Raw genomic sequence first — 9,047 nt, forward strand, 5'->3', positions numbered from 1 at the left:
TCTGGTGATGGTTTCTTGTCCAGAACATTCCGACACATATGCGCACTATCCCGGCACTCTTGGTCAAATTACCAAATGAACTTCACTACAAATCGTACTGTGTATGACTGTGTATGTGACAAATAAAATTTGAATTTGCATTTGAACTCACTCACTTATCATCTATACCACTTTATCCTGTATTTAGGGTCATGGGGGGCCTGGAGCCTATCCCAGGAGACTTAGGGCACAAGGCAGGGTTCACCCTGGACAGGGTGCCAATCCATCACAGGGCACACACACATACACACACTCACACACACTATGGCCAATTAGCCTAATCAGCATGTCTTTGGACTGTGGGAAAACCGGAGTACCCTGAGGAAACCCACCAAGCACGGGGAGAACATGCAAACTCCACGCAGAGATGGGAATCGACTCTGGCCAGGAATTGAACCTGGACCCTGGAGGGGCAAGGCAACAGTGCTAATCACTAAGCCACAGTGCCGCTGACAAATATTTCTTGGTAAAAACTTAGTAAGACGAAGAGTGTGTCAAATTATTACATTTATTTGACACAGGCAAATAGTCATGCAAGCCAATGTGACCAAAAGGCCAAGTTCCATTGAGCTCCACTTATTTGGGTGAAGCTGGAACTTGGGTTAATACTGGTGAACATAGTAGTGTGTGCGTCTTGGTAGAACTATACAAGGTGCAGCAGAACTGAGTTTTTTTTTTAGCTCCCGACCAACAGCAGTGAAGGGTAGGGAATGACTTACACAAACTGATTAAAGGGGTTATATACAAATCAAAGGCAAAGAGACAGTGACACTGAAGAAAAGACAGGAGGCAGAGCTGGAGATACAGTAGCAGGGATAAAGATGTTGAGGTTGACAAGGATGAATAGGATCAAGAATGAGACTATCAGAGGGACAACCCATGTTAGATGTTTTGGAGATAAAGATAATAAAGATAGATAAAAGATGCTGAGATTGGAACTGTCAGACAGGAGGACTATAGGAAAACCAAAGAGGAGATTTACGTAGTATATGTATACATAGTGCGTGTATGTAGTGAGAGAGGACATGAAGTTTGTTGGTGTGAGAGAAGATAATGCAGAGGATAGGGTTATGATGGCAATAAATATGAGGCAGTTAATTTGCTGTGGTGACCCCTGAAAGGGAACAGCCAAAAGACAAAAAAGAAGAATATACAGTACATAGTATAAATTCTTTCACCTCAGAAATATTGGCAAGATAAGAAATATATTGTCAATAAACGATGCAGAAAAACTAGTTCATGCTTTTTCGGCACTAGGTTAGACTATTATAACGCTTTACTGTCTGGTTGTTTAACTAGGTGCATAAACAAGCTTCAGTTAGTCCAGAATGTTAGAACCAAAAGATATTGATTGTGTAAAGCTGCTTTTCGACAATTTCAATTGTTAAAAGCGCTATACAAATAAAATTTAATTTAATTTAATTAATAATTATCATTATTATCATGCAATAATAATAAACTTTCTTTCGGCTCCTCCCATTAAGGGGTAGGCACAGTGGATCATCGAATCCACACACAACTTGACACTGGTTTAAACCTTCCTTTTTTCTAACCATACTTGGGACCGGCACTGCATGCAGTGGCTTGGATGTATGGGACGTGGCAACCAGAGACGGCAGGGCTCGAACCCAGATTCTCAGATCCGCAAATCAACAACCTCGAGCCTTAGTCACCTGACCCGCCATTTTCTTATTATGGCATTAATAATAATCATTTCAAGTAATTAAATTGTTACAACTGTAACAATTGTTACAAATGCAAAAAATTAGAAAATATGTTTGGATTCTTATTTTTGGCCTATTATTATGGTGATACTAAAATGCATAACACAAACACACAGACAAAATAAGAAACAAAAAACCTTGAGCTCTGCAGTGCAAGATGCGCGCACACACACACACATTAAAAAATTTAATCAAGGGAAAATGTATAACAAAAACCAGCAGTCCTAATGTGCGGACTAAACTTTTCAGAAATATGTCTGGACTAAAGGCATCAGCCTCATACACTCATGTTTTTTGGGAAGATTTGAGAGTAGTTTTAGACAGCACCATTTAAACTTTTTTATTAAAAATCATAATTTTGGACCATCAGTAAAGTGCATTCTCAGTTGTTTTTCTGTGATAAGTGTAATTAATCATGAATCGATATGGCTCATGACATCGGTTGTTGTCCAACTGATGTACTTCAGTCATATTTTGGCTGCACCTCAGGATTGCTGGTTTTTGTTCTCATGTCCCTCCCCTTTTTGTTTTCATTTGGTTTTCAATTTGGCACATTGCAATTATTTGTGTGTATGTGTGTGTGTCTGCATTTCACACTTCAGTGTCATCGTATTTTAATAATGCTTTTACTAGATTCATACATTTACACTAGATTCTGTCAAGTCTGAATAGCAGTAACAAACTAAAAGTGAATGTGATATATTGCTAGCCTCAAAATTCAACCATTCTTTACATTTGCTGTATGTGATGTGAAATCTACAGTACTGTCAGCTCACTTTATTTTGTTAGTCATTTGCAACGTTTTAAGAATGCATGCATCAAACAAGTTCACCTATTTTGATCCAATAAGAAAGGACTAAAACATGACAATGTGTGTGACAGTGATGTAAGTTTTATTTCTCTTCAACCATGGCGATTTTCCATGCTAACAGTTGACAGAAATGTGAACTCTTTCAAATTCATGATTTGACAGTTTGAAATAAGGGCATTTCAAGATCTCAAGTCCAGGTTTGTAAGTGCTGACAGCATGATCCCTCTCTTCTATTTCAAGGTGGCATAGAAATCATATTATTTTAACGTCATAGAAACCAACTACAACTTCAATTTAATGCATTCAGGATGTAATGTAGGAAGGATGTAGAAAATATGGAGACAAGGGGAGAGAACATCCTTCATTAGTCCTCAATTATAAATGAAATTTAAATGTTGAATCTCTTGCAAAGGTTTATTCTTTAGCTGCTTTAGTTATAGCTTCATCTGTAGATCAGGAGGTACATGGCTGTCCATGCTCGAAAACCTTCCAATGAGGCTAAATTAAAACAATTCTGCAAAGAAGAGTGGGCCAAAATTCCTCCACAGCGATGTGAAAAACTCATTGATCGTTGCAACAACATCAACAATAATAATCAAACATCATCTTCCACTGAATGAAAGAGGTTTTTAATCCGTATCAGTTGATCCATGCATTCTTTGAGATCGTCAGCCACCTCATGGACTTTCTCTGCCAGCTGGCTGTTGGAGTTCCTCTTATTTTCTGAATCATCCTCTTCAATGAAATAGAAATCCAAACCATGCAAGATGCTAAAACAGTCACTAATGGCATCTATTGAGTTCATGTTTTCCATTTCCTTTGCAACTTTGGCTATTCTCCCCAATTGAGCACCTAGGTCCATCAGCTTCTCATCATCCTGCTTTCTGAGGTGATCCATCCCTATATCAATGAACCTCAGACATGCTAGGATATCTTCGATCTGCAGTTTGTAGCTGTTTATGATTTTCTCCACCCTGTCCTTTAACCGAATTCCTTTCTTCTTTTTGGTGTAGGATGCTGATGCCCCAGTAACCCCTCCAGCAGCGACTATTCCGATGCCGACACCGGTTGCCACCAATGATGCTCCAAATGTGATTGGGGCGAGGGCAAGTCCTGCTGCAATAGCAACACCACCGACTGCGCCTGTGGTGCCTCCTGTGAGCTTGGCAACCCGGGTCTTCTTGCTCGACTTCACTAGACTGTCCGCAGTGCAGTGGAGCTCAGTGATACGGTTCAGCAAGTCGGTGCAGCGCTGACCTAAAAGCAGCACATACAGACGCATTGCCGTTTTTACCCTTTGTGCCACTGAGATCAGTGGTCTGTGGGGGAGAGAAGAGGAAAAGCATCAGGTTGCTGTTCTATACTCTGCTTTCATGTACTTAATTTTGAAGTTTAATAATTATACATACCTTGTTACTGGTTCCTCTTCTTGATTGTCCACTCGTAGATTCTCCAACCCTAAAAGCAAACAATATGGTCTAAATTTTTTCTCCATTTACACATGCTCTCAAAGATATGCAGTTATAAAAGTTTTTAAAAAACACAATGAAATGGATATAGAATGTATGACTCAAGCCGTTTAGTTGATAGAATTTTGTTTTTACTTATTCTTTAACTATAGCACCACCTAGTGGTGAAATAAAAGTGTTAACATTATAAGCTAGGCCTGGGCACAGGTTTGGTATTCTCACTCATCGTCTATACCGCTGTATTCAGGGTCGCGGGGACCTGGAGCCTATTCCAGGAGGCTTAGGGTGTGAGGCGGGGTAAACCCTGGACAGTGGTTTCACACACTATGGGAAACCTACCTAACTTACATGTCTTTGAACTGTGGGAGGAAACATGGGCTGACTTAAGCAGGGGAACCTTCCGTGCAATGCAAGATTTTAAACCATGACATCTTAGTGTATTACTAATAGTAGCCTTGGAAACGATGGTTCCAGCTCTCTTCACTGCATTGACCAGCTCCTTCCATGTAGTTCTGGGCTGATTCTTCACCATTCTTAGCATCATTGATACCCCATGTTTCTACTTAGACTTTGGCTGATTGTGGGGTGCACAGGTGTCTTTATGACAGCTAACGACCTCAACCAGGTGCTACTAATTTAGAATCATGAGCAGAGTGTAGCTGGACTATTTAAAAGCAAAATGACAGGTCTTTGAGGGTCAGAAATCTGGCTGATAAGCAAGTGATCAAATACTTATTTGACACAGTAATTCACAAATAAATTGTTAAAAAATCATACAATGTGATTTCCGGATTTTTCTTTTTAGATTCTGTCTCTCACAGTGGAAATGCACCTATGCTGAAAATTGTAGACCCTCCATGATTTCTAAGTAAGAGAACCTCACAGGGTGATCAAATACTTATTGACCTCACTGTATATTTCAAAGCCTTGTCAAGATTTTTTCTTGCATCCTTGTGCTAGGACCCTTAATAACTAACCAATATCCAGTGCTCTTAATGTATTAGTATAATAATAATACTGATGTCATGATGTTTATTAGCAATAAATATGAGCCATTTCCATCTGACACATACACAACTTCTGTGCAGTTGAAATGCTGCATAGCACGGTTCAAGCAGTAAAAGTTCTAACTGAGGAAGTCGTAATGTTTTTGCATAATTAAACACCAGTAGCAGTACCAGCACCTGAGGGGATGCACACTCTAACTTAACATCTGTTTTTGCTGACCTTAAACTGGAAAATACTGGTTTACCAGACTGCTGTTCCCACAGTGCCTTTATATTCTTTGTCCATGTCCCGGAGGATAATTGTGCTTCATTCCGTCAAAATTTGTCCATTTTGACACAAGGGAGAGGACCTGGTTTATATAGCAGGACCTTGCACAAAGTCCGCGGCCCCACACAACAGCTGTAATGAGTGTATAGGAAGGTCCAGCTATACTGTAGTTACATTGATTAGGCTCTTAATTTTGCAGGTTAGCTACAGTTTAGGACGAACCTTCACTTTCAACTACAACCCCAAATCAGAAAAAGTTGGGACAGTATGGAAAACGCAAATAAAAAAAGAAAGTAGTGATTTCTACATTAACTTTGACTTGTATTTCATTGCAGACAATATAACAGCACATTATTTAATGTGTTTCTCATGAATTTTTTTTTCAAAATAAGCATGTATTCCAATTTTGGTTCTTGCACCACATTTAAAAAAAAGTTGGAACAGAAAAGCATTTACCACTTTGTAATGTTGCCCTACCTTTTTGCAGCACTTAAGACGTTTAGGGACTGAAGTGTTTCAGTCCCATTCTTCCTGCAAACAAGGTGGGCAACAGTACAGGGTCTTCATTGTCACATTTTGCACTTCAACATTACAAACATTACAGAGTGGTAAAAGCTTTACTGTTCCAGTGCATTATGGTCCATCCCAGATGCCTCCGAGCCCAGAAAAGTCGACGGCGCTTCTGGACACTGTTAACATAGGGCTTCCTTTCGGCACAGTACAGTTTTAACTGGCATTTGTGGATGTAACTATGTATTGTGGTACTTGACCAAGGTTTGCCAAAGTAGTCCTGAGCCCATGTGGTGATATCGCTTATAGATGAATGACGATTCTTTATGCAGTGCCGTCTGAGGGATCGGAGATCACGATTGTTCAGCTTAGGCTTACGCCCTTGTTCCCTGAATCTTTTAATTATGTTAGGCACTGTTGACAGGGGAAATATCCATATATCTTCCTATCTTTCTTTGAGGAACATTGTTTTTAAACATTTCAATAATTTTGTCACGTATTTTTTTTTTTTTTTTTTGGCTAACTGGCAATCTTCTGCCCATCTCTGCCCATTCCTGTCTGAATGACAGGAATGGATATATATTTAGAAATGAAATGAAGTTGACTAGACAAAACATGAAATACTACATACAAGTCAAAGTAAATTAAGAAATCACTACTTTCTTCTTTTATTTGAGTTTTCCATACTGTCCCAACTTTTTCTGATTTGAGGTTGTAGCCTAAAGACATTCAAACAAATTGAAAACTTTATTATGAATAATATAATACTACTGGGTAAAACCTTCCTTTACTCTCAAAAAAGGGATTACACAAGGTGTAGCACACATTCCTTCGAGCTTCTGGTCCATGTTTCTGCAGACTTTGAGGTGCACCTCCATACTGTAAATCTCCACATGCCCAAAGTGCTCCATTGGTTTCAGAGCTAGCAATTGGGAAGGTCATTAAAGAACATTGTCGTGTTCATGAAACCAGTTTAAGACAACCTTTGCTTTATGGCATGGTGCATTATCCTGCTGGAAGTAGCCATTAAAAGGTGGGTAAGATGTGTGCTTTGAAGTTGATGTCATTGGGGAGATCTTACACTGGTTACTAGGTTACTAATTATAAGTACCATGTACTTAGTATGAAGTACGTGTACAAGTACTACATGTTCTACATCCTTAGCTTTTTATTCTTTGCAGACAGAATTGGACCCTGACATGGTGTTCTGATGTTGTAGCCCATCTGCCTCAACGTAGATGCTTTTCTACCCGCCACAATTGGTAGCCATTTTTGTCAGCTTGAACCTGTCTGTTGACCTCATTCATCAACAAGGTGTTTTAGTTTGACAACTGCCACTTAGTGGATTTTTGCAGTTATAATAGACATACCCAAACCAGACTGTCTGGCACCAACATTCAGGCCACAGTCAAAATCATTAGGATCACATTGTTTCTTCATTCTGATGGTTGATGTGAATATTACCAGACGCTGTTTGCCCACATGTGCATGATGCATTGCTTTATGAATTGCACTGGTGTCATATGATTGGTTGACTAGTATGAACGAGTATTAAGGGTTCCTAATAAAGAATAAAGGGTAAGCGTAAATTTCCCATGTTGAGTCTATTAGGGCATCTACTTTTTTTACACAGGAGATAGTTTGTTTATTAGTCACTATGTTTATGTTTGGTGGCATTGCCTTTTAATTGCTTACTCATGAATCACACCCTTGGTGTAGCCCTCTACGAATTGGTAGAATTTTGCCTGTTATTCCTGATAGACTTGTTGTTAATCAATCAGCTTTGTCAGACTTCTTGCTCCCACACTGTCTGAAGTGTCCGATAACTTGATGGTGCCACCACCCTGATTTACAGTAAGCATGCCGCTTCCTTAGAATAAAGGTCTAACCAACATTTGTCAATAAGGGCACCACATTTTTAATTAAACAACTGCAAAAGAATAACAGCTTAGGAAGAAGGCTGTCAAATATACAGGCAGATTTTCAAATGATGAAATATTCACTAATTTACTCACTTACCTCCTATGCTTCTCCACCAATCTAACAAGAGTTCCAGCTCCTGAAGAAAAGAAAGATAATGCTTTGTTCTATTTACAGTGCCTTGCAAAAGTTTTTACCCCCTCCCCAACTTAAATTGGTGAAGTGAAATGAGAAAAAATATATATAGGTATATAAAAAAATTAAATGTGAAAATTGCCATGTGCATTTGTATTCATCCCCTTTGCTATGAAGCCCCATAAAAGTCCTAGTGCAACCAATTACCTTCAGAAGTCACATAATTAGTGAAATGAAGTTTACCTGTGTGCAATCTAAGTGTCACATGATCTGTCAGTATAAACACACCTTTTCTGAAAGGCCCCAGAGGCTGCAACACCACTAAGAGGCATTACACCATGAAGCCCAAGGAGCTCTCAGAGACAAAGTTGTTGAGAAGCACAAGTTAGAATGGGTTATAAAAAATACCCAAATGTTTGATGGTCCCCCAAAGCACCATAAAATCCATCATCTTCAAGTGGAAAGAACATGGTACCACAACAAACCTGCCAAGAGAGTGCCATCCACCAAAGCTCACAGGCTGGGCAAGAAAGGCATTAATCAAAGAGGCAGCACAGAGACCAAAGGTAACCCTGAAGGAGATGCAGAGTTCCCCAGCAGAGACCGGTGTATCTATGCATGGGATCACAATAGGCCGTACACTCCATAGGCCTTATGGAAGAGTGGCCAGAAAATAGCCATTACCTAGTGTTAAAAATAAGAAGGCATGTTTTGAGTTTGCCAGAAGACATGTTGGCGGCTCCCCCCAATATATGGAGGAAGGTGCTATGGTCAGATGAGACTACAATTGAACTTTTTAGCCACCGAGTGAAATGCTATTTCTGGTGCAAACCCAACACATCCCATCACCTCAAGAACACCATCTCCACAGTGAAACATGGTGGTGGCAGCATCATGCTGTGGAGATGTTTTTCAGCATTAGGGATTGGGAAACTGATCTGAATTAAGGAAAAGATGGATTGTGCTAAATACAGGGATATCCTTGAAAAAAGACTGTTTCAGTCTGGCTGTGATTTAAGACTGGGATGGAGGTTGACCTTCCAGCCGGACAACGATCCGATGTATACTACTAAACCAACACACACACAGTGGTTTAAGGGGACACATTTAAACGTGTTGGAATGGCCTAGTCAAAACCCAGACCTCAATCCAAATAGGGAATCT

Source organism: Clarias gariepinus, chromosome 6 (assembly GCF_024256425.1).
Source record: "Clarias gariepinus isolate MV-2021 ecotype Netherlands chromosome 6, CGAR_prim_01v2, whole genome shotgun sequence".
Classification (NCBI taxonomy): domain Eukaryota; kingdom Metazoa; phylum Chordata; class Actinopteri; order Siluriformes; family Clariidae; genus Clarias; species Clarias gariepinus.